This window comes from Lygodium microphyllum, chromosome 18 (assembly GCF_053477565.2).
Source record: "Lygodium microphyllum isolate KBCC chromosome 18, Lygodium_microphyllum_v1.1.10, whole genome shotgun sequence".
NCBI lineage: Eukaryota > Viridiplantae > Streptophyta > Polypodiopsida > Schizaeales > Lygodiaceae > Lygodium > Lygodium microphyllum.
In genome coordinates, this window is record NC_141152.1 from 101,013,760 (window position 1) to 101,040,814 (window position 27,055).

Consider the following 27,055-nt stretch of genomic DNA (forward strand, 5'->3'; position numbering starts at 1 on the left):
TGAAGTGATCGAGCACATGGCTATCTCAAACTTGAAGACTCAAAAGAACTTGGAGCAACTCACTGCTCTTGTTGCTCAATTAGCGACCGCTTCATCCCAAGAGAAGACCAATGACTCTAGACTGGCCCATCAAGGACAATATGGTACAAATGGCTAGCTTGGAAATCATGGACAGCATGGTTATAATGGACAACATGGGCTTAATGAATCACAAGGGATGTATGGACAACAAGGCAGGTATGGCCACCACGAGTTGCATGGACAACAATGATTTCATGGGCAACATGGCCCCTATGATCTGCGTGACAAGGTCATCCTCACAAAGTACAATGTGGGCAATCCCCCTCACCATCTGACTTGGAGGAATGGACGTCCAAGTTGGAGTCCTACTTCAATATCTACCCCCCACTGATGATCAAAAAATCCTTTTTGTCTCTCTCCACTTGGAAGGGTTTGCCCATGCATGGTGGCACTATATCAATCGAGAGAATCAAAAGTTCATTGATTGGGAAGATTTCAAAATGCATCTGGTCCAAGCTTTTGTGTCCCCTGTGGAAAAATAAGGGTTGGCAAGAGGATGGTACACTCTTGACCAACATAACCTCATTGTACATGACTACACAAATCAGTTCATGAACTTGACCATATATGTGCAGAGCATTCGTGATGATGCTAAATTGCACAAGTACATCTATGGGTTGGAACCAAGTCTATCGGCCGATGTCATGGCCCAAAAACCTGCCACACTGTTTGATGCAATCAAATTGGCTGAGAGATATGCAAGAAAGTACCGTAAGAATGAGCATTTTAAGCAAGGTGTTGGACCTCCCTGCATTCCTTCATGATCAGCCCCATGTGGAGGTGGTTTTTGAGGCACTTCTATGCCTAATAACAGCCCCAAAGTACCCACCTACCCTGACTTCCATGCTAAAAGAAAAATGGGCACTTTTGGGACAGCATCGGGCTCGAATGTTGAAAATAGGTATGTTGAAAATAAACAGTCCACTGCATCACCTTCCCATGGATCCAATAGTCAATGGTTCATCTCCCTAGATGTTGTGAAGGAACACAAAGAAAAGGGCCTATGCTTTAAGTGTGGAGATAAGTGCACTGCTAATCATGCCTCCACATATTCGTACAAGACAGCTTAGGTCAAAGTTCATAGCATGTATGTCATGGAAGATTGGCACACTGAGGAGGATGACCTACTCATTGACCAGGCTAAGCCCACGGAGGATGTTGATCAAGAGATTTTCTATGACCCCGAGGATGGGTTTCCCTTTGACCCGGACGGTGCTCCTCCACAGATACTTGATTTAACATCCCACCCACCTCCCACTTCCCTTTGCTCAATCTCCTTGGATGCTTGGACGGGTTCCTGCAGCCCCAGTACCCTTCACATTCAAGGAAGTATCAATGGAAAGCATGTTTTCATCCTTGTGGATAGTGGAAGCACTCACAACTTTGTCAATAAATCAGCCATTGATCGGTTGAAATGTACCCCTATGGCATTACACCACCCCTTGAAGGTTCAAACAACAAATGGAGAAGAATAAATCAGCACACATGTATGTCCTGCAGTTCCCTTATGCCTGACTGAAAATTATGTGGCATTAGTTGATCTGATTACCCTAGATATGGGCCCCATTGATGTTGTCTTGGGCTATGATTTCCTAAAACAATTGGGAAAATTTGCTATGGACTTTACATGGAGTTTATGATGCATGGACAGCCTATCCACCTAGAGGGAGTTCAAGATCATGCTGATTTTCAGCTCATTACAGCAAAGCAACTCAAATGGAAGTTTAAGCAATGCTCACAAATCTTTGTTTTGCAATTAAATAAGGACAATTCTGATCATCCCTCCGTAGTATCTCATGATTTAGCCTTGCAGGCCTTACTTGCGGAATATAATGAATTATTTCAGATGCCTACATCCCTCCCTCCCAAGAGACAAGTGGACCACCCACTTGACCTAGAGCCCCATTCCAAGCCAATGAACAAACCCCCCTATCGACTCTCCAAGGGTGAGCGGGAAGAGGTTGCAAAGCAAATCAAGGAGTTGTTGGAGATGGGTTTCATTGAACCGAGTTCTTCCCCCTATGCATCCCTTGTCCTCTTAGTCAAAAAGAAAGATGGCTCCTTTCGCATGTGCATCGACTACAAAGATTTGAACAAAATTACATTGAAGAACCGCTACCCCATCCCACGATTTGATGATTTGCTGGATGAGTTCAAAGGGCATGCTTTTTCACTAATATTGACTTGTGCTCTTGCTACCATTAGATTCGTATGCGGACAGGAGATGAGGTCAAAACGGCCTTCAGGACTAATCGTGGACTTTACCATTTTCTTGTGATGCCTTTTGGGTTGACTAACGCCCCTGCCACCTTTCAAAGCCTCATGAACAAAATCCTACAGCCCTTTCTGTTCAAATTCGTGCTTTTTTTCTTTGGTGATATCCTCATTTACAGCAAGTCATCTATGGAGCACTTAACACGTGTTTGGAGGGTGTTTGACATATTGAGAGAGCATAAACTCTTGGAGAGCAAATGCATATTCATGCAGACATCTGTGGAGTAGTTGGGGCACATTGTGAGCAAAAATGGTATATAGGCTGACCCAAAGAAGGTGCAATGTGTTAAAGACTGACCCATTCCTTCCACCGCCACTTCTTTGCGTGGCTTCCTTCGTCTCTCCTCATTCTACCGAAGCTTCATTAAGCACTATGCCACCATTGCAGCACCTTTGACTAATTGCTTGAAAAAAGAGTCATTCTTTTTGGATGCCACTACGGAACATAGCTTCAAACAATTAAAGGACGTGCTTACTTCAGTCCCCATCCTTGTTTGCCCTGACTTCTCCATGCTATTTACCATTCATTGTGATGCCAATGGCCAGGGTATTGGTGCAGTATTGTTGCAAGAGCATGGTGTGATTGCATTTGAAAGTCGCAAGTGGTCAGTCAACCTAGACGAGGAGGTTTTGATCAATAGTTCACAGGAGTTTCGCATTATGCTCAATGGAGAATCAGGGTGATAAGTATGAGTATATGTTGGGAAGCCCCAATGCTCGAAATGTTGCACACGAGTTTGATAAAGGAACATGTATATACAATGTGTATACTCTGCAGGATTTGCTATCACTGAGGAAGTTACATGTGCTTTGCAATGTTCATGGACAAAATCATGTATCCAGAAGAAAGTGATTCCATAGGCCGGGATACATAGGGTAACTTGTGGTATGCCAACAATGAGGCTATCCCTATCTGGGCCGGAGTGATCTATGAAAGGATTATGGCAAAAATATTTTTGACGGGTTGATGTAAAACAAAGCACACGAGCCCACAGGCCATAGTCTTGGGAGATTGGCAGGAGTATGTTGCGGACAGAATTCCTAATTTGTAGGTGTCAATCCTGGTGCTAGGGAAGGGAAAAGAGAAATTGTTCCCTAATTCTGGGAATGACCGTAATGTGTCTATGGACAAAAGGCAAATCAGGGGCAATCATAATGAGAGGCGAAAAATAGACAGCAGTGGTAAAAAGAACACTATTTTCAGATACTGTATTCGCAGGAATAGAGGGGGAAAATCGAATTTGGGGGCTAGAGGAAGAAAAAGCGTCGTTCACTGGTTTTCGATGGAGGAAGAAAAAGCTTTGGCTTGCAAATTCTGAGAAAAACCTTCATTATGGAGTATGTTGGAGAGATGCTAGAGATGATTATATATGAAGCCGGCAAATGTGGAATTCGTGGCATCCCGCAGTGTGGAATTCGTTGCATCCCGCAGTGTGAAATTGGCACCGAACGTTTGTGTAGTCGAATGATTGAACTAGCGCATGACATAGATGTTTCAGTTGCTAACATGAAGTCCGTCAGTATGAAAAAGCGATAGATGTTGTTGGGACGGAACCTTGTGGTACTGAGCTAATGCTGAACGAAGGGATGAGCCAGGGAATCAGAAGTGTAGGTAAAAAGAATGGGACATATTGTATACCAAAAACTCGAGGACAACAGGATTGAATATTGGGGAGGAAGAGAAGAGGATCGGGGGTTGAAAGACAACATTGCTGTGTAACAAGCAGACGCAACTGCTGGTGGAGCAGGTCGCGGACCTGCGTAAAAAGGAGCATCTACTCCTTCAAGAGAACGAATTACTGAAATCTAAGCTTTCTGAGATGTCGGCGATGCAAGCACACAGTGTAATTAGTACCCAGGACATTCAGGACACATCAAGTGTGAAGTCTTCAAAGCTTGCAGTAGCCGAGGCATCATCTTCAAGGCTAGCAGCTGCTGGGTCTGTGCAGTAGAATGACTCCAGCATAACAGCTGCTGAAACCACCCTTCAGCTTGGATATTACATGGGCTGACAACCACCAAACTCCTTTCCCATCCATCATCTGATCAGGAAAGCCTGAAGGAACCTTACCAATTTGGATGAGACGTTGCAGTGGCCTTGCCAATATACATATGGATGGAAAACTGTACTGTGAAAGGCCTTTGCCATGGTGGATGGAATTGTACAATAAAAGTTCATCAATCCACTGATATTAAATATAGACTATTAAAACAAAAAGTCATCTACTATCAAGTATACCTCAGACTTTCATAGGTCACAATGCCTACCACTCGAAAGCAAATCAGACAACAAAGAATAAACTTTACTCGCCACTGAGATTGATGATGGGACGTTTCTTTACATGTCAAAAGAAACAACCACTATTTGAGATGTGACGTCTGACCAGACAGAGACTCTGCTTTTGAAGGGAGATTTACAGAAACAGCCCATCATAACAACATATTGCCACCTATTCATCCTATTCTGCTTGGATTAGCCTTGAAAACTTGATGTTGAGCTCACTGTAAAAGAGAGGCATCTACTTTCAGTGGACTACAAGAATGTTATTGGTGCACTCTACCTGTATGACATGCTGAAGCTAAAACAGAATTTATTGATTGAGTTCTGGAATTATTGTATGGCTATTAAAAATATATGACTCAGAGCTGAATGCTAGAACCATCTCTGACATTGGATTATTCATTTGATTGATCTTCCATCTTGACATATATCAAGGTCTTCTGAAGACGCGACTTTGCTTTCACAAACCCTTCGACATCTTTGGTGAACCCGACGTGAAAGCGTCGCAGAAATTTCAGGATGGGAGATACTTCAGCCTCTATTTCAGCCTCTTCTACAATTCCAGCTGCGTCCTCTACTTCAGCTCCTTCAATGACTGCTGCATCAAGTACTTCAACAGATGATCTAAAGCAGATTTTGCAGAATATGTCCATATATATGCAGCTTCAAAATCAGCAGACACAATTGTATATGCAGCAGCAGCAACAATTGCATCAACAATAGTTGTCTCAGCAAAGGCAACTATATTCGGAGCAGGAGAATGCAAACAGCGCGACTAAGGCGATTGAAGCAGTTGAGAATGAGAAGAAGCTATTTGATGGCCGTAATGTTTCAGCATATTTGAAGACGTATGAGATCAAGATGGGGTTTTTTGGAGTTCCAGCTGGACTTATGAGTAAGTACTTCCTTCATCTTGTCACACCCGCCTTGAGGGAAAAAGTGACTGATCTTTTTATTTAAAATTTGCATTGGCAAGATTTTAAGAAGGCCTTGAAAGAAGAGTATTTCCTTGAGGACTTTGGTATGGCTACTCGGTAGTCATTCCGAGAGTGGGTCTACATGCCAAACAAAGGTCTAGCTGCTTCAGAGTTGATTCGAGAATTTGAAGAGAGGTATAGTCAGCTTGATGCCATTGAACAAAGAGCATTGGATGTTGAAAAAGATCCTGCTCTTCAGGAAGAATTGGGTGAGCTTCTTGAGGATCGCACGAAGCCTATGGGACTTAAAACAGATTGGCAGGATGCCCAGGATGCAGTCTCAACTTTGACCAAGAGGAGGATATGGAAGACCCGCCTACAGAATGGTTCTATGACACCGACACCGTCTTCTGCTCCTATGCCTGCTTCTATCCCTGTTATTTCTTCTCCTCCTCAGCCAGTTTCTTGGCCTATGCCAGTGCCTACTATTTCCACTCCACCTATTCCTCCTGTTCCACGACCGATGCCAGCACCTTCTTCTCCAAAACCATCCAGTCCATCGGTGCCTACCTCTCTTGATGACATGATCAAAGGCATAACGAATTTGACACTGGAGTCAGTTAAAGCGGAGTTGGTGGGAAAGTTGAAAGAGTAGTTTGCTTCGACTGCGCCTACTACTTCTTCTAGTGCTCTTACTGCACCTAGGAGTGCTCCTAGTGTGCCTAGGAGAGATCGGAGATGTATTTGGTGTGATAGTACGGACCATCAGCATTGCAGGGATTGTGAATCTTTTCAGGATGCAAGGAGGAAGAATTTGGTATTTTGGGGTCAAGATGGTAAGATTTGGTTGACTGAAACAGGAGCTCCGCTCAACTTTGGTAAAGGCGGAATGAAGAAGTTAGTGGATGACATGGCTGCGCGTATTTCTTATGTGACAGCTAGAGGAGATGCTTCTGCATATGGAGTCCAGATTGAGAAGGGATCAGAGAATCAGTCAGCACTATGGACTTATGCTAAGGAGACTGTAAATAAGGGAAAAATTCAGCAAACTGTTTTGACTAGTGCAGGCTCTAGCATCAGATCTGAGATAGGTTGGGATTCGCATGTTGACAAGTACTCTATTTATGCTTATTTGGCTAAGTCTCAGGGAGCAGATGTACTTGTTGAGGAGAAGCGTAAGAGGGATGAAGAAAATCCAAGTGCAACTAAAAAGACTAGAGGGGGTGAGTTTGTTACTCCACCTATTGCAGGACTGTCTTTGAGACCATGGCCAGATCGACAGATGGAAGATGCTCAAAAGAGAGAAAAGAGGCAAGAGCCTAGAGAGTGAAAGCAGCCAGGATTTAGATTGATGTCTGATATTGAAACATCTATGGACATGAAGAAAATCTTTAATGACAAGATACTTGGCAGTGAGGTGACTTTCACTATTTCTGAGGTTTTGGGCATTTCGAAAAGAGAGTTTCAAGATCAGTTGCAGGAGGTCCTGAAGAGGAAAAGACATGCATTGCCTACTACTGATACACAGGGAGTTTTGATTGGAGAGTTGGATGAGGATGAGGATGAGGTTATGGTTGAGAATGCTTCTGTTTTTCCGCAGGTAGAGAAGAGGGTTCAGCCTATGCATTATGCTGAAACTGATGAGCCTGTCTTGATACCGCGTAGTCACTTTTCCGGAGTCATTGGGCTAGGGCAACTACAGAGACGATGGTTTAAATTGGAGAGAAACAGGTTCCTTATGTTGCATTGGTAGATCATGGTTCAGAGATTAATCTCATAGTTCGTGGAGTTTATGAGAGTAACAGATGGCCTATGGATGTAGAGCATGGGTGGCGTATGAGAGCCGCCAATAACACTACAGGTGATTTGTATGCTGCCTGTCCCAGTGTCAGGGTTTCTATTGGAGATGTAGAGGAGGATTTCCATTTCTTTGTGCAGGATTCATGCTCTTATCCCATAATTCTTGGACAGCCATTCATCACAGAGATGCGCATGGAAACAAAGGTAATGGATGATGGATCTGCTTATGCACGGATTCGCAGTAAAGATGGCATGAGAGCAGTTCAGTTTATGACTGTGTATGGGAACCATGTTAGAAACAGGGATACTCTCAGAGATGCACCTTTGCCCACTGTGAGAAATTCGGGTTTTCATTAGGTACCGCCGTTTTGCGAGACGACGGTGGTACAGAACAGAGGAGATTGGAGTTCTCGCCTCCTGGTAGCAGTGTTTTCTCCTCCAGTTTTGTTGGGATTTCAGCAAACAGTTCAATGAGCTATCAGAAGATTTCTAGGTTGCCTAGAGCTGCCAGGCAGTACATATGCAGGAAGGAGAAAAATTTGAAAAATGCAGGAATTTTAGAGGATGATGAGCACATAGATGGGATGTATGACAGTATGATTTGTGCAGATACGATGGAAGAGATGGAAGATATGCTGAAAACTGATATGCAGAGTTGTCACAGTAATGTATTAGTGCAATCCTTGGACATGTTTCATGAAATTGCAGATTTTGTGTCACAGATTGAGTCAGAGGCTGAGGTGGCTCAGCAAAAAGTGTTGAGTGCTGAAGAAATTCAGCAAATAGAGTTTCCAGCTGATTATGATCAGCTTACAAAGACACAGAGGGCTGAAAACTTTCAACCAACAGAGTTTACTGCTGAAATATTTCAGCATTCAGAGTTTAGGGCTGTTCCTATGCAGTCCATAGAGCAGAGGGCTGAGGATATTTAGCCTTGGAGTGCAGAATTGCTGATTTACAGCAAGATTTGAGTAATGCAGAAGAGCATAACGAAGCTAGGGTTGACACGAAATACAAAACTGTGGATAAGAAGGTGAAGCCGGTAGCTGTACCGCTTCCACCTGACAGTGATCAGCAAATAGAGAGGGCTGCCAAACAGCCAATTTTGAGGAATCCGGAGCATATTGGTCATAAATTTTCAGCAGAGACTCTTGCTGAATTGAAAATTGGGAATGGTGATTTCTTGCTACCCACAGAGAAGCAATGCTTTCAGGAGATGCTTGAGCGACATGGAAGGGGATTTGCTTTTTTCCCGCATGAGATTGGATGTGTGAATCCGGATATTGTTGCTCCTATGGTGATCTTTACTATTCCTCATATTCCATGGAATCTCCGACCTATTCCAGTGCCTAAAGCACACCTGCCAAAGCTGATTGATTTATTGAATGAGAAAATCAGGATGGGAATTCTTGAGCCTTCATCTGCACCATACTCAAACAGGTGGTTTACGGTTCCAAAGAAGAATGGTACTCTCCGATTTATACAGGACATGCAGCCAGTAAAACAGAGTTACTATCAGGAATGTTGGTATAGGTCCAGTTGTGGATGAGTTTGCAGAAGCATTTGCTGGACGTGCCATCTATTATTTAGGTGATTTGTATTCAGGATATGATCAGTTTCAGCTGGCTTTGGAAAGCAGGGACATAACCACCATGAGAACTCCTATTGGGCTTGTCAGGATGTGTACCTTGCCTCAAGGTGCCACTAATTCTGTTGCGCATATGATGAATGCCATGCATAAGGTCCTTCGTGATTACATACCTCTGCTTACTATGCCTTTCTTGGATGATGTGCCCATTAAGGGGTGTGCAGAAGAAGAGAAAAATGAGAGTCTAAATGAGCAGGGATGCAGATCCTTTGTGGCTGATCATATTTCAGCATGTGAGAAGATTTTGGCCAGGTTAGAAGAAGTGAACTTGACACTATCAGGGCAAAAATATGTTTTTGGAGTGAATGAGGTTGTCATTGTTGGACATATGTGTGGGTATTATGGCAGGAAACCCTCACCTGATAAGGTGGATGCTATAGGCAAGATTGCGGAGTATTGTTCTACCACTTCAGAGGTATGGAGATTCATTGGAGCTTGTGTGTTTTATATGATTTGGATACCTCATTTTGCACACATAGCAGATTGTTTATATCAGCTGCTTCGAAAGGGGCAGAAATTCTATTGGGATGAGAGCCACACTAGAGCCATGCAGAAATTGAAGAAGTTATTGCAGAATGCCCCTACTCTCAGGAAAGCGGATTATAATTGCGGAAGGCCTATTGTATTGACAGTTGACACTAGTCCAATTGGCATAGGTTGGGCTGTGGGTCAAGATGATGCAGATGGAAACAGGTATGCTATTCGGTTTGGGGCGAAAGTCCTAAATGAGAGATAGAGGAGATATCCGCAAATCAAGAGGGAGTTACTGGGGATTGTTAAGGCTCTCAAATGTGACAAGGAGTACTTTATTGGAGCTTCAGTTGTGGTAGAGACAGTTTGCTTGCCATTGATTGGTATGATTACGAGTTGCTCTACTCCGGATATAGCTATGTTGAGATGGATTGCATACATCAAGTCATTAAATCGAGAATTTAAACACATAGCAGGGAAGGATAATCCAGTGGCAGATATGTTGTCTAGAGCCAGATATGATGATGAGGAGATGTTATTTGCAGAAGAGGATGATGCAGAAATTTCAGCCACTATGGTTGATCATGTTTGCCATGTCTATGATATTGTGGCTTTCATAGAAGAACTCTATGTTGGAGATTGGTTGCAGATTGGCAAGTACCTTAGTACACTAAGCAAAAGAGATGAATGGATAGATGAAGAGTTCAAGAAGATCAGAAGGAAAGCCTATGGTTATTTTCTCAAGGATGGATTTCTTTGGAAGCATCCAAAGAAAAGAGGCGGATTACCTTTGCGGGTCGTCTGCGATAGAGAGACACAGTTACAGGTGATGAGGGAGTTTCATGAGAGTCCTTGGACTGGTCATAGAGGAGTGTGGGCTACTTATGAGAAAATCAAGGAGAAATATTGGTGGAAAGGCATGTATAGAGATGTTTCTCACTTTATTGAGACTTGCAGGGACTGTCAGATGTATTCGACAGTGCGTCATCGAGATGAGCTTCATCCGACCTATCCGCTATGCATTCATTATAAGTGGGTAGTTGATTTGGTTACTATGCCTATGGGTCTATGGCAGATGAGGTATATTGTTTTGGCTAGAGAAGATCTTACCAATCATGTTGAAGGCAGATCTTTGAGAACGAAGACCACTAGTGCAGTGTCTAAGTTCTTATTGGAAGAAATTTTCTGCAGGTATGGTTGTGTGGGTAAGATCACTGCGGATCGCGGTGGATTGGATGCAGATGAAGCTAGGGAGTTTTTCTCTCAGCTAGGAATCAAGTTGGCTCTAACCACAGCATACAATCCAGAGGGAAATGGGAAAAGTGAAAGAGGGCATCCGCCGATAGTGAAAGCATTAGCTACCATTTGCTTTGTGGGCTGATCGTACGACTCACAGTGTTACTACAGGATATATGCCTGTAGAGTTGATGCCTGGTCAGAAATCGGTTATGCCGACTGAGACTTGTGCTTTGACTTGGTCAGTTTTACCTTGGCAGGAGGATTTGACGAGAGAGGAGCTCGTAGCTCTTCGGATTCGACAGTTGGAGAGAAGGCCAGAGGATATTCAGCTAGCTATTGACAGTTTGAAGGTTGCTAGACTTAGAAATAAGGACAGGTTTGACAGCAGGCATCGCTTGCAGCCTAGAGCAATAGAAGAGGGAGATTGGGTATTAGTCTTTGATAGCAGCCTTGAAAATTAGCATACTGCACTTCGGAAGATGGTGAAAAGATGGTTTGGGCCGTACATAGTCAGACATGTTTTTGATAATGCAACATATGAGTTGACAGAATTGGATGGGACAGTGCTTAGAGTGCCTATTGCTGGAAAAAGAATCAAGATTTTCAAGAAAAGAGATGATGAAGATTATGCATTGGAAGAATTTGCAAGAGAAGAGCAACGAGAAGAAACTCCAATGGAAGAGACATATGATATGACAGATAATCTTGTTGATATACTGGAAATGCATAATGAAGAGATTGATCTGTTTGTGGATCTTGATGATAACGATCATGGGTAGTTGGCCCATCCGGAGGATGCGCAGGATTAGAGGGGATGGATGTCGTATTGCTGCGCATTTGAGGTGTGAAAACCACCCAAAAGTTGTGTGTGTGGGATTTGATACTTTGTACATATTTAGTTGTTGTGTTTATACTTTTGTTCTGCATGGGTAATAAAGTGAAGAAGGGTTGGAGCAAGAGGAACTTAACAATAATGCTCTAATTGGCATGCCTTGCCAAGTGGTCAGTCAACCTAGACGAGGAGGTTTTGATCAACAGTTCACAGGAGTTTCGCATTATGCTCAATGGAGAATCAGGGTGATAAGTATGAGTATCAGTGGGAAGCCCCAATGGTGGAAATGTTGCACACGAGTTTGATAAAGGAACATGTATATACAATGTGTATACTCTGCAGGATTTGCCATCACTGAGGATGTTGCATGTGCTTTGCAATGTTCATGGACAGAATCATGTATCCAGAAGAAAGTGATTCCATAGGCCGGGATACATAGGGTAACTTGTGGTATGCCGACAATGAGGCTATCCCTATCTGGGCCAGAGTGATCTATGAAAGGATTATGGCAGAAATATTTTTGACGGGTTGATGTAAAACAAAGCACACGAGCCCACATGCCATAGTCTTGGGAGATTGGCAGGAGTATGTTGTGGACAGAATTCCTAATTTGTAGGTGTCAATCCTGGTGCTAGGGAAGGGAAAAGAGAAATTGTTCCCTAATTCTGGGAATGACCGTAATGTGTCTATGAACAAAAGGCAAATCAGGGGAAATCATAATGAGAGGCGAAAAATAGACAGCAATGGTAAAAAGAACACTATTTTCAGATATTGTGTTCGCAGGAATAGAGGGGGAAAATCGAATTTGGGGGCTAGAGGAAGAAAAAGCGTCGTCACTGGTTTTCGATGGAGGAAGAAAAAGCTTTGGCTTGCAAATTCTGAGAAAAACCTTCATTATGGAGTATGTTGGAGAGATGCTAGAGATGATTACATATGAAGCCGGCAAATGTGGAATTCGTGGCATCCTGCAGTGTGGAATTCGTTACATCCTGCAGTGTGAAATTGGCACCGAACGTTTGTGTAGTCGAATGATTGAACTAGCGCATGACATAGATGTTTCAGTTGCTAACATGAAGTCCGTCAGTATGAAAAAGCGATAGATGTAATTGGGACAAAACCTTGCGGTACTGAGCTAATGCTGAACGGAGGGATGAGCCAGGGAATCAGAAGTGCAGGTAAAAAGAATGGGACATATTGTCTACCAAAAACTCGAGGACAACAGGATTGAATATTGGGGAGGAAGAGAAGAGGATCGGGGGCTGAAAGACAACATTGCTGTGTAACAAGCAGATGCAACTGCTGGTGGAGCAGGTCGCGGACCTGCGTAAAAAGGAGCATCTACTCCTTCAGGAGAATGAATTACTGAAATCTAAGATTTCTGAGATGTCGACGATGCAAGCACACAGTGTAATTAGTACCCAGGACATTCAGGACACATCAAGTGTGAAGTCTTCAAAGCTTGCAGCAGCCGAGGCGTCATCTTCAAGGCTAGCAGCTGCTGGGTCTGTGCAGTAGAATGACTCCAGCATAATAGCTGCTGAAACCACCCTTCAGCTTGGATATTACATGGGCTAACAACCACCAAACTCCTTTCCCATCCATCATCTGATCAGGAAAGCCTGAACGAACCTTACCAGTTTGGATGAGATGTTGTAGTGGCCTTGCCAATATACATATGGATGGAAAACTGTACTGTGAAAGGCCTTTGCCATGGTGGATGGAATTGTACAATAAAAGTTCATCAGTCCACTGATATTAAATATAGACTGTTAAAACAAAAAGTCATCTGCTATCAAGTATACCTCAGACTTTCATAGGTCACAATGCCTACCACTCGAAAGCAAAGCAGACAACAAAGAATAAACTTTCCTCGCCACTGAGATTGATGATGGGACGTTTCTTTACATGTCAAAAGAAACAACCACTATTTGAGATGTGACGTCTAAAGAGTGCAGAGGTAAGAGGAAATGCATCAGTAAAAATTGACCAGACAGAGACTCTGCTTTTGAAGGGAGATTTACAGAAACAGCCCATCATAACAACATATTGCCTATTCATCCTATTCTGCTTGGATTAGCCCTGAAAACTTGATGTTGAGCTCACTGTAAAAGAGAGGCATCTACTTTCAGTGGACTACAAGAATGTTATTGGTGCACTCTACCTGTATGACATGCTGAAGCCAAAACAGAATTTATTGATTGAGTTCTGGAATTATTGTATGGCTATTAAAAATATATGACTCAGAGTTGAATGCTAGAACCATCTCTGACATTGGATTATTCATTTTATTGATCTTCCATCTTGACATATATCAAGGTCTTCTGAAGACGCGACTTTGCTTTCACAAACCCTTCGACAACGCATGCGGGTAAAAGGTGTTCACCTTAGAAATTCCATTCTCTCATGTTGCCATTAATTGCTAGGTTCACATAATTGTGGTGAGTGTTTTGCAAACAAAGTGAAGGCCCTTTTGGGAGGTCCTCATCTCCAAATAATCAAATCTCTCTTTCTCTCTGGCCTAATCCACATCAAAGGAGGACAACTATGCATGAACGGTGTGGAGTTTTGTAGAGATGCAAAGTATGGAGACTACCTTCAAGTGTTGCTAGCTCAAAGGTTAGGTGTGGTTGAAAAGGTGGCCATCATACCTTATGAAATATATATCGCCAAGGATGAACACACTAAAGCAAGAACAATCACTGGTGAGTAAATTTTTTGTATAGCAAAGCTGGTGAGTTCCAGAAAGAAACACTCTAGGGAAAATCCTTCATAATTCAAAAAAGTGCATTCCCTCTACTCCTTTAAGTAGTCTCCACCTATGAATAATAATAATGGCCCGAATTTCTATACCTTCCACTCTGTACAAAACATCCGAGTTAATGTATGCATTGGTAGGAATATTTTCTTCTAGAGCGTCTTGTCATGTACTTTGGGGCTAAAAGATTAAGGAAGATTCTTGTATCACCAGAACCTATAATCTTCCCAATGCTAGACTACAATGCATCCTTCAATGTACATACCTTTATTTTATTATAATAGTTTCTCATGAATCATCGCGAGTTGTATGGACCAATCCAACCTCTTGCTATGCAAACTACACATATTGTAGCCATCACAAAGCTTAGATTCCAAGGCATTATTAGAAGCATACTGGGGCCTAGACATCTTGCTGAAATCAATGCATCTGTGAACCCATTCATCCTTTCCCTCATAAAATACAACTTAAGTCTAGACGTGTTCATCTTTGTACTCTACTAAGGCAACATGGCATTTCCAAGCTTCTGTGGGTGCAATGGGAAAAATGCCGTGGATTTTTTAAACAACCTTGAGATGGCCTTCCTTGTCTCTGGGAGGGATGATGAAGCATTAAAGTTGAGGGCTTTTCCTTTGGTGCTCAAGGAAGAAGCTAGAATGTGGTTCCAAACTCTAAATCCGGCCCAAAGAGCTGAATGGGAGGGATTGAAGGCAGCTTTCTTGTAGAGATTTCAACAAACTAACTCAGCTGAAGAGTTATGACAATGACTTTTGGCCCTCCATCAAAGTGATCCTTATGGTTATGCAACTTATGAGGAAGGGTTTTTGAAGCTTTGGGGGCAGTGGTCAGACTCACTAAATCCTGGTGAGAGAGCTTCAAACTGCCTTCAAAAAGATCAATTTATTTCAGGTTTGTACCCCTTGCTCATGGAGAAGGTAAAGGTGAAATTTCCAAACACTTTTGAAGATGCTTTGAGAATCACTAGGTAAAAGAATCGAAAGATTCTCTACCAAGCCCAAGCTAGCCAAGCAGTTTTGGGAAACAACATCACAACTATGGAGGCCTCTCAAGTTCCCCCAAATGTATCTAATGCAATAGGCCTTGTTAGAGGTCAAGAAGACATGATCCAACAAATAAACAATCTTACTAATCAACTAGACGGTTTGAGAGTGAATCTTGTGTAAGGTGCAAGAAGACCTATTGAGGGGAATGGTGGGAATCGACCACAAATGTGGCGACAAGCAAGGGAGATGTTGTGTTACAACTGTGGAGAAAATGGACATGGCATGTACAATTGTACCCACCCTAGAAGATACGATTGCCGTGCCAGAGGTCCTCGACAACAAGTAAGCCCTCCTCGTGCTAGGACTCAAGAGCAAGAGTAGTCACGACCTGCAATTTTACAACCACCTTATGTTCAAGCTGAAACCTCTACTGTTCAACCAAATGTTAATGTCATAAAATTAGAGGAGGTGGTCAGGGATAGAAGGCTCCAAGAAGAAATAGTGAGAGGTAAGATGAAGGTAGATGTAGTAGAGACCATGCCTATCAAGCGGGTACGTGTCCAAACTAAGGCAAGCAAGGAAGAAATCAATGAGGCAAGTACATCATGGGCACCTAGAGATGAAGGGAAGAAGAGAAAGACTCAAACTAGGTCTAAAATTGATATCTCCGACTTCCCTTTGGGTTCTTGGACACAACCTTATGATCTGATAGGCAGATGTGAGCTCTCAAGGGCCAAAAATTACTTGGCCATAACTACTTCATGCCTCTCCAAAGCTACGACGACAATCGTAAAAAATGGTAAGCACAAGGGCAAGGCAAGGTAAAATGGTTAGTGCAATCAAGGCATATGGCCTCAAAGATATAGTACCTTTAGTGGAGGCTCAAATCAAAGGTCAACGAATTTGAAAAACATACATCGATAGTGGAGCAGAGGTTTGTGTCATGACAGAAAAACTTATGCATCAATTAGGCTTAGAAGTAATGAAATCCTCAACCTTTAGGGCAAATATGGCCAACAATGATGCGGTCACATGTGTGGGTGTAGTGAAAGCTTTGAGAGTTTCTGTTTTTAGAATCACTGTAGTAGTGGATGTTTATGTGATGCCAATAAAGGGAGAAGGATATCCCCTCATCCTAGGGAGACCTTGGCTTATGGGCATTGGAGCTAGGCAAGATTAGGCAACATGAGATCTGGAGTTGAGGCCACATAAGGTGGGTGGCCATGATCAAAAGGTGGTTTACAACTTGAAGAGTGGGCATCAAGAGAACCTTTAACTAGAAACGTCTGTCGATGAGTGGAGCTCAAGTGGATGTTCCTCATCGGTAGAAGAGGAAGAGAGTTCAAGTGGAGAGAGTGATAACACTCTCAAAGTTATGGGTGTCACCTTAAAGGAACCTACCTCATCAAAAGACAACCCAAGAATCCAAGGAGAAGATGTGTGGGATGCTAGCCTAGAGAAGATGATATCCAAGGATATAAAGGATGAAGAAAGGGAGGGTTATGTGAATATTCTCAAGAAGCATGCATCATTGTTTATTTCTGATTATACTCACATTGCAGGTGTCACTACAGTGAAGCATCACATCCAACTCAAAGAAGGAAGCAAACCTGTAGTACAAAGATTGAGAAGACTGGGAGTTGTGCAACAGGATGCACTGTTGATGGAGGTGAAGAGACTCTTGAATACATGATTCATATACCTAGTGGGAGATTCAGAATGGGTCTCCCCAGTAGTAGTGAGGCCAAAGAAAAATGGTAAGTGGCAAGTATGCATAGATTACAAGCCACTAAATGCTGCAACAAAGAGGGACCACTTCCCTCTCCCATTTCAGGATGAAATCTTGAGTAGCGGGACATGAGCGATATATAGTGTGTGATGGCTACTCTGGCTACTTCCAGATTCACATTGCAGAGGAGGATCAAAAGAATACCACTTTTATCACACCATGGGTCTGTTTTGCCTTTTGGATCATGCCCTTCGGCCTCACAAATGCCCCAGCAACCTTTCAATGATTCATGAATATGGTCTTCCAACCTTACTTTGGTAAGTCCATAAGGGTTTTCATAGATGATTTTTGTATTTACAACTCAAGGAACATACATCTACGCAAGGTTGATGAAGGATTTACTGGCTTAGCTAGGTTGGGTGGACAACTAAATAAGGATAAATGTCACGTTGGAAAAAGCAAGGTTACACTACTAGGGCATGTAATGTCAATTGAAGGAATTGAGGTAGATCCAAAAAAGGTAGAAACATTGCTAGCTCTACCTTCCCCAACCTCCATCAAACAATTAGTTTCCTTCTTACAAAATCTAAGATATTCAGGTAGATTTATACACTTACTCTCTTAGGCCATATATCCCCTGCAGCAACTGACACGCCAAGAAACACTTGTATGGAGTGAACAAAGTGAAGGACATTTTAAGGAGATAAAGAAAATGTTAGGGTTACTTCCTATAATCTTCCAGCCTTGTTGGGAAGAAACATTCTTTGTAAACCCTGGCATGGGAGAAGAGGCCATTGGTGCTGCTCTCCTACATGAGGCCTCATGAAAGCCTCAGAGAAGGCTTACACCTCCATGGAACAACTAGTGTTGGCCCTCATGTTTGCAGTAACCAAATTCCGGCCATATTTGCTTCCAAAGAGGTTTGTGATCATCACTGTGGAGGATATGTTTCCCTATGCACTACAAAATATGGAAATCTCTGACAAAATAGAAAAGTGGGTGGTTCGCCGACTTTGAGAGTTTGATTATACAATGCAGGTTGAAAAAACAACTCGAGCATGCCTGGCTGATATTTTGACAAACAGGTGGTATGAGAAAAATCTCAGGGTGAAAAGAAAGGACCTTCCACCACCCCCATCCATAAAGACTCTTGTAGATACTTATAGCCTCTACTTTGATGGTGCATACAAGAGAACTAAGGATAAGGCAGTCGTAGGCATTGTTGTTTTCTCTCCTTTAGGAGAGAAAATCTATGGTGAAGGAATCATCTTGGAAGGTGTATCGAGAGGTTGAATGCTTTTGGAGACTCCATGCTATTGGTAAGGCAGATGCAAGGTACATGGGCATGCAAAAATACAAACCTCTCTAGTAAAATGAGAGAGGCCAAATCTCTTATGAGAAGATTTAGGGAGGCACAAGTACATCATGTGCCAAGAGACTAGAACAAGGATGCCGACCATCTAGCATCATCAAAGCTGAATGAGTCAATGGTGGGAGTAGTGGCTATCAAACCCCCACTTCAGCAAGGCAAGGAAGACTTAGAAGATATTCTACACCTCTTAGAGCAGGGAGAAGCTCCTAAACACTTGACTAAGGGAGAAAGGCAGTGACTAGCTCGGAAGGCTATAAGATATCGCATGGTAAATGATAGTTTGTATTGACTTGGTAAGGATGGTGTGCTTAGGAAAGTGCCTTCAAAATGGAAAATTGAAGGAATCTTAAAAGCTTGCCATGATGATGTGTGTGGATGCCACTTTGCACACGACATCACAAGTAGAAAGGTTCTACAAGCCAGCTTTACTTGGCCCACTCTACACCGAGATGTCAAATATTGGTGTCAAACATATAAAGAATGTCAGAAATCAGGACCACAACGGCTCATAGCAGAAACCCAAACCCCTATCAAGGTTTATGGACCCTTTGAGAAGTGGAAAATTGATGCCATAGGGCCTCTACCATGCACTCCATCAGGAAAAGAGTATATTATCATGGGGTTAGATTACATGACTAGATGGGTCGAGGCTATGCCAACTAGAAGAATCACTGCTAAGGAAGTGAGTAAATTCATATTTGACCACATTTGTTGTAGGTTTGGTACCCCTCTTGAAATACTATCAGATAGAGGACCAGGGTTTAGAGCTAATGTGGTAGGTGAACTCATGCAAAAGCTAAATATTCAATGGCGACACTCTACCCCTTAATACCCTCAATGCAATGGATTGGTGGAAAAGGTAAATGAAATGATTTGTAAAATCATTAGCAAACAGATACATTCAAGGCCCTGGGATTGGGACAAGCACCTTAGTGGAGCTCTATGGGCTTACAAAACCTCCTTCAAGACCATGTTAGGGTTCACATATTTTCATCTAGTTTATGGAGAAGAGGCTCTTTTGCCTTTTGAGGTGAAACTAGCTAGCCTTAGGGTATTAGGTGGCACAGTAGGCTCTCAAAAGAAGAAGTTACATCAAAGTTTACCGGACCTAGAGAGGCTATAATTGGATTGTGAAGAAGCCATCAACCACTACTCCTAGGAATTTGAGAAGCGTAGAGAAAAGTTCAACAAGAGGCTAACAGATAAAAACATCAAGGAGGGATCTTTAAGTGCTTCGATATGACAATCTCTTTGATAAAAGAAATGATGGCAAGTTTCTCTACCGGTGGGAGGGACCATTTTGGGTCACAAAAAATTCAACAATGGTGTCAAGATTGTGGGAGAGAAGGAAGGAGTCTCACTTGTAGCTTTCTTGCTTGCACAATGGGGGAATACACACAAGGGTGGAGGCTGAAAACAGTTTTCCTCTTCTTAGTTGTGGAAGCCAAAAGAACTCAAGTACAAAGAAATAGAAGAACCCTAGATATGGGTCTCAAACCAAACTCAACTAACTAAGGTGGCATACTAACTGAGCCACGAACTAGAGTAGATAAGGATAGCTATCATGTAGCTATTATTTATCGGCGGTGTACCAACCGCGTCTGCAACTGACAAGTCGGTGACATAAGTACTCAACGGTCACCCTGGCGTATCACGAGTGGAGCTCGATATCTCAACACTCCCCCTCGAGCTCAATCCCAATTCCTGCACACCAAGCAGGTCTCTGAACTTGCGCAGCTTCTCTGCGCCCAATGCCTTTGTGAATATGTCAGCTACCTGATCCTCTGTGCTGACATAAACTAGATCAATAAGACCTAGTAAAACCCTCTCCCGCACATAGTGATAATGCACCTCGATGTGCTTTGTTCTAGCATGATAGACTGGGTTATTTGGCAAATGTATACTGCTCATGTTGTCACAATAAATGACAACCGGCCCATCTGTAGGCTGATGCATATCATAAAGTAGCTTATGCAACCAAGCTACCTCACATGCAGCCATTGCTGCACCCCTGTACTCAGCCTCTGTGCTCGACAAGGCAACTGTAGGCTGTTTCTTGCTGCTCCAAGTAACTGCAGCACTCCCAAAAGAGAACACATATCCACTGGTAGATCGTCTATCAGAAATACTACCAGCCCAATCAGCATCAGTGTATCCATGCAACTGTATCTGAACCCCAGTCTCATAAAATAGTCCATACTGCAATGTGGACTTCACATACCTGAGTATGCGTCTAGCCGCATCCAAATGTGGTTTCCTTGGAGCCTGCATAAACTGACTTACCAATCCAACAGCATAGCTCAAATCTGGCCTGGTAATAGTCATATAAATCAAGCTTCCTACTATGCGTCTGTACATAGTAGGGTCTTCCAGAAGCTCACCTGCATCTGCGCTCAGCTTCACATTCTGCTCCAAAGGAACTGAAATAGGCTTACAGCCTGTCATCCCATATTTGGACAGCATGTCCAATCCATACTGCCTCTGCAAGAGCTGTATCCCACTTGGTGATCTAATCACCTCAATGCCCAAGAAATAACGCAGCTCTCCCAAATCCTTCATCTCAAACTTCTGCTTCAATAGCATTTTCACATGAAGGATATCTTCATCACTGTCACCTGTCATAATCAAATCATCAACATAAATGACAAGTAGCATAATACCTTTCTCTGTTTTTCTCACATAAAGTGAGAAATCTGCCTTGGAAATCTGAAAGCCAATAGTGACAAGATACTGTCCTATCTTGTCAGACCATGCTCTAGGTGCTTGCTTCAAGCCATACAAGGCTTTCTTCAACCTGCAAACAAACTCAGGATGAACAGCATGCACATAACCTGGTGGCTGCTCCATATAGACCTCTTCTTGCAAATCACCATGCAAGAAGGCATTCTTTACATCCATTTGATGTAAAGACCATCCCTTTGATGCAGCCATAGCAATGACTGCTCTTACGGTTGCCATCCTTGCAACCGGACTGAATGTTTCTTCATAGTCAATGCCATATGTTTGTGCATACCCCTTGACTACTAATCTTGCCTTGTATCTGTTCACAGAACCATCAGCATTGTGCTTCACCTTATAAACCCACTTACAGCCAATTGCATTCTTACCTTTAGGCAAAGGTACCAATTCCCATGTAGCATTTGCTTCCAAGGCATCCATTTCTTCATCCATGGCTTTCTCCCATTTTTCTTTTCCCATGGCTTGCTCAAAAGAAGTGGGTTCTGGTTCATGTATCACTTTGACCATATATGCATAGTGAATGGCTGTAAATCCATCATATTTCAGCCTATCCACAGGATACCTAACTCTGGTAGACCTGCGCAAAGTGGGTTCACTCCCAGGTGCTCTCAAAACATCCCTGGTCTTCCTTACTCCAGGTGTAACAATAGAAGGAATACCCAACTCATCATCAATGCTCTGTTCTGAGCCACTGGATTCACCATCCACATAAGAGTGACCTGCATTCACATCAAACATGGGCTGATCAACCTTCTCTTTTCCTTTTCGTGATACCTGCATACCACTATCTGCATTACTTTGAGAAGATTCTTCTGATCTCAATCTCCCTGTCCATGGCGAAGAATGTGAACCACTGCTAGAGGACGCTCCAGGTCCACTAATATTTTGTGACTGCTGCTGTGAATTCTGTGCAGCATTACCATTTTGTGCATCTACATCATCAATCACATTTACTGGTTTATACCAGCTACTCATCTCATCAAAAACAACATCTCTGCTCACTATAAACTTACGAGTAGAAGGGTTATAGCATCTATACCCTTTTTGCTGCAAAGAGTAACCAATAAAGATGCACTTCTCAGCTTTTGGATCCAACTTGGATCTCAGCTCATCTGGGACATGTACATAGGCAATGCAACCAAAAATTTTCAAATGAGAAATATCTGGTTTCCTACCAGTATACCTCTCCTCTGGAGTCATTCCATGTATTGCTGCAGTGGGAGTCCTGTTCATTATGTAGACTGCTGTAGCAACTGCTTCAGCCCAATAAAAATCTGGCAAGTCTTTTTCATTGAGCATGGCACGAGATACCTCTCCAATATGCCTGTTTTTCCTTTCTGCAATTCCATTTTGTTGTGGGGTATAACTGCATGAATATTGCTGCTTTATGCCATGCTCCTGCAAGAACTTTGCAAACTCATTTGAGAGGTACTCTCCCCCTCCATCTGACCTCAGGCATTTTATTTGCAGACCTGTTTCTTTTTCAGCCATAGCTTTAAGGGTTTTGAAATGCCCAAAAACTTCACTTTTCTTTTTCATAAAATACACCCAAACTTTTCTGCTATAGTCATCAATAAAAGTGACAAAATAATGACAGCCTCCAAGAGATGCAGCTTTAGTAGTCCACACATCAGAGTGGATTAATTCCAATGGCTTCTCACTCTCTTGAACATGTCTAGGAAATGGTTTCCTTGCCTGTTTTCCAAACTGACAGGCTTCACATACCTTATGCATTTCTGCAACCTTGAATTTTGGCAATCCTGCAACAATATTTTGGGCATGCATTGATTTAAGTCGCTGTACATTAACATGACCAATGCGTTTATGCCAGATATCAATATCTGCAACTACACCGGTCCCATGTGCAAACATTGCTGCACTCAATTCAGACATATCTGCATCCAACGTAAACATTCTGCCCTTCTTCTTTCCTTTTGCTATCAAGCGACCTTTATTTTTCATATCCTCAACAAAGCATCCATGAGGATTAAATCTGACCTGCAAGCCCTGCTCAACCATTTGACCGACAGAAACCAGATTCTTGGTGATATTCGGGACATGAAATACATCGGACAGGTATTTCTTTTTCCCATCCTGCATAGACAAGGGAATTTTTCCAATCTGCACAATAGGATGTGCAGTATCATCACCATCTCCACAAATCCTGGTTTTTCCATTTTCCTTGCATCCTCCATCCATTCTGCATGACCTGTCATGTGGTTTGATGCACCTGAGTCAACATACCATACATCATTGGTTTCTTCTGCACTTGTCACAGAATTGTTCATGTGCTGCACCATAAACAAATGCTCATTTCTGTCATCACCCTGTCTACTAGAAGATGCATAATTCCCTTGTTGCAGTTTTCCATTCATGATGTCATTCTGCTTTTTATAGCAGTCTTTAGCCATATGACCCATTTTACCACAGTAGTAGCATTCAACATTACTGTTTGCATTTTGACCTCTTTGCCATCCACCACGACCTCTTTGGCTCCCCCTACCTCTAGAGTTACCACGTCCTCCTCCATAGGACTGGTTTTCTTGAGTTTGCTGCATATTCTGATTTCTACCACGGCCTCCAAATCGGCCTCCTCTACCTCTGCCTCTACCTCTTCCAGCATTTGAGTAGAAGACAGCTTCTTTTGAAGTTCCTCCTGAAGAAGATGCACCACCATTTCTCTGCTCCTCAGAAATTAGAAGAGCAATCATATCCTCAAAATCAGGAAATCTTTCACGGACGGAAATGGATGTCCGAAACTGCGCATAATCCTTTCCTAGACCATTCAAGGTCACAGAAACTAAATCATCATCTTCCACTGGCGACCCAATGGAAGCAAGTGCATCTGCAATCTTCTTCACCTTCATGTGGTAGTCATTGATGCTCATACTTTCTCTTTGCACGTTATGCAACTCTTGCTTGAGCTGCATTTTCCTGGCTTGCGTATTTGTGCTATACATTTTTGACAGAGTATCCCATGCCTCCTTTGGCGTACTTGCATCCTGAATATGCACAATCATAGAGTCTGAAATACTGATAGACAGCCAGTACATAACTTTCCTGGCTCTCTCATGCCATGCTTTGAATGCCTGCATTTGCTGTTGATTGGGAACATCAGGAAGAACTGGTTCTTCTTCATTTCCTGCAACAAATTCCCAATATCCTTTTCCCATAAGGAAATTCGTCATTCTAAACTTCCATGCTTGGAAGTTGTTCTTGTCAAGCTTTTCAGTGACAATCTGTGAAAGAGAATCAGACGCCATTACAGAACACTGAAAAAAACTTATGTCACTGCAAAAAACACAGCTTCACCCTCACAAGGGCAAATCTGCAAAACTGGCGAAAGTGGTATTTGACCACACAGTCACTTCCTAGTGACGATTTTGCATCAACAGGCAACAGGGATGATTCTGTAACTCCCAATGTCTCTGCGCACAAGCATACGATGCAATTTCTACAGAAACTTTTCACCGACCTGTAGAACAGTGGCTACACAGCATAAAACTGGGCCTTTTCCTGAGTGCGTACAGAAAACTTCCGCCTCCAAAACAGGCCCTGAAATGGCCTCAAATCAAAAAAACAAGGTCGCCAAGGGCTAAAGCCCTATCCCGCAGCATATATTGCCCTTTTGCTTCACCGCGAAGGGCGTCTCAACCTGAGACAATGCACTCCTGCAATTTCCGGCTGTGCTACCTGCAGAGATCTGCTCCCAAAACAGAAAATGAAAGCAACACTGCTCCTCTTACCAGACCACCGCGAGCTTGGCTTGCTTTCTTGAGCTCCTTACCACGAACAAAGCTCTGATACCATGTCAAGATTGTGGGAGAGAAGGAAGGAGTCTCACTTGTAGCTTTCTTGCTTGCACAATGGGAGAATACACACAAGGGTGGAGGCTGAAAACAGTTTTCCTCTTCTTAGTTGTGGAAGCCAAAAGAACTCAAGTACAAAGAAATAGAAGAACCCTAGATATGTGTCTCAAACCAAACTCAACTAACTAAGGTGGCATACTAACTGAGCCACGAACTAGAGTAGATAAGGATAGATATCATGTAGCTATTATTTATCGGCGGTGTACCAACCGCGTCTGCAACTGACAAGTCGGTGACATAAGTACTCAACGGTCACCCTGGCGTATCACGAGTGGAGCTCGATATCTCAACAAATGGCTCCTACAAACTTCAAGACATTGAGGGAAAAGTGCACAAGACTAGGGTAAATGGATGGCGCTTAAAACCCTATCACATCAGGGTGGGGTCAGCTCAAGATACCAAAGAGTGTCTAAAGGCATAAATACCTCTAGCCAGGTTGGGGGGGGGCCTATATGATTCGCGAAAATCATTAAAAATTATTTTTCTAACACTTTGTTTAATTTTTGTACATTTGGAGGTTTGAAATAAAGAAGAGGGTGGGAACAACCTCTTGGGAAATCCAAGAAATCACTGGATGGAAATATTTCATGGACCGGTTTACCAAGGGGGGTGAAGAGTAAAGATCAATGGAGGAAGGTGAAGGGAAAATGTGTAATGTGAAAAGAAAAGACATGAAATGGATTTGGAGCCATCCAAAGGACATGTGAGGCTCATAATGTCATGGCTTTGGAGCCTTATGATAATTCAACCAAATGGGACCCTTCTTGGAAGCATTAGTGGAAGAAAAATCAGGCACATGATTTTGTAAGTTTTATTAAAAATACTTCCACTCTGATCCAAAAAAAATTTCAACATGAAAGTTGTAGCGCGTGAGCTAAAGTTTTGGCTGGTATTTTTTTATAATTTTTTGGAGCTAGAGTCGAGAGATATGGCCAAAATGGTGGACACTAACTTTTTCCAATTGCGGTGGAGACCACCTCCCAATTTTATACACACCCACACTTTCTTCCCAATACTTAACACTTCCATAAAAAATCATTCATTAGACTCCAATCCTTTCCCCTCTCTTCTCCTCTCTCTCAAGCTAATAAACCATTAGAATTACCCTCCTAAATCACCCTCAAATCATCCTAAATTGTAGTAGTAATGTATGAATTCTCACTACTCTCTCTCCATTATTGCTAGATATGATCTTATTTTATGAAGATTCTCTATATTTTTTTATAGGAGAGCTCTTGGACTCAAGATATGGGGGGGATAATGGAGACAACACACCTATGATGGAACTTGTTTAAGTACAAAATTGGTCAACAAAACATCTAGATGGAGCTTTCACATTGGTAGAATTGCCTTAATGCAGCTTTGGTGGTGTTAATTCCTATTCTATCTTAACCTCCTCCCTAAACACCCTCAAGGCCTATATAAAGAGGCCTTATTGTTTGTAATTTGAAAAAAAGAGAGAGCCAAGAGGCCTTTTTCAGCCCTATTGAGCATTCCCCATTCTCTCTCATGAGCTTATGCAATTCATTCCCTTACTATAGCTTATGCATACTCTATAGTGTAATAAGCCCATGCTATTAGTGTCCATATTGTGTATATTGGTTATGTCTTGAGGGTTCTCCATCTCTTGTGCCCTCTTAAGTTTTATTGATTCATCTATTTTTTGTAGTTCTCTCTCTCTCTCTCTCTCTCTCTCTCTCTCTCTCTCTCTCTCTCTCTCTCTCTCTCTTTCTCTCTCTCTCTCAGTTTTCCTCTTCTCCCTCACAAGCTCATCTCCCTCTTGCATAGCGTCCTAGTCCACTCTTCCATGACTAGGTGGTTCCCTTACCTCATTCACTTTGTGGTAGAACGGAGTTTGGCATAGTATAGAGGCTACCATACCGAATTTCCTTCATCAACTGGTTGCCCTAATCTAGGGCTCTTAGACCTTAAATACCCTGGTCAATGTGACGGAGTGTCTAAACCCTAGTCGATGTCTATCCCGCATGTTACATTGTATCTCTTTATTGTATCTCTTTTTGAGTCCATGGTGGGCTCATAGCAA